Source organism: Carlito syrichta, unplaced genomic scaffold, assembly GCF_000164805.1.
Source record: "Carlito syrichta isolate Samal-C Ts95f unplaced genomic scaffold, Tarsius_syrichta-2.0.1 Scaffold314298, whole genome shotgun sequence".
NCBI classification, from domain to species: Eukaryota; Metazoa; Chordata; class Mammalia; order Primates; family Tarsiidae; genus Carlito; species Carlito syrichta.
Window position 1 is genome coordinate 274,306 of NW_007258394.1, and position 206 is coordinate 274,511.

Genomic DNA, 206 nt, shown 5'->3' on the forward strand with positions numbered 1-206 from the left:
TGTTTCTGTGAAAGATCACTCAGTATTATAGACTCTAAATCCATCCAGGTTGCTGTGAAGTTCATGATTTTGTTCTTCTTTATGACTGCGTAATATTCCATTGTAAATATGTACCACATTTTTTTTTTTTTTTTGAGTTGGAGTCTCACTCTGTCGCCCAGACTGGAGTGCAGTGGCCGCTCCCGGCCACCGCAGCCTCGACCTGG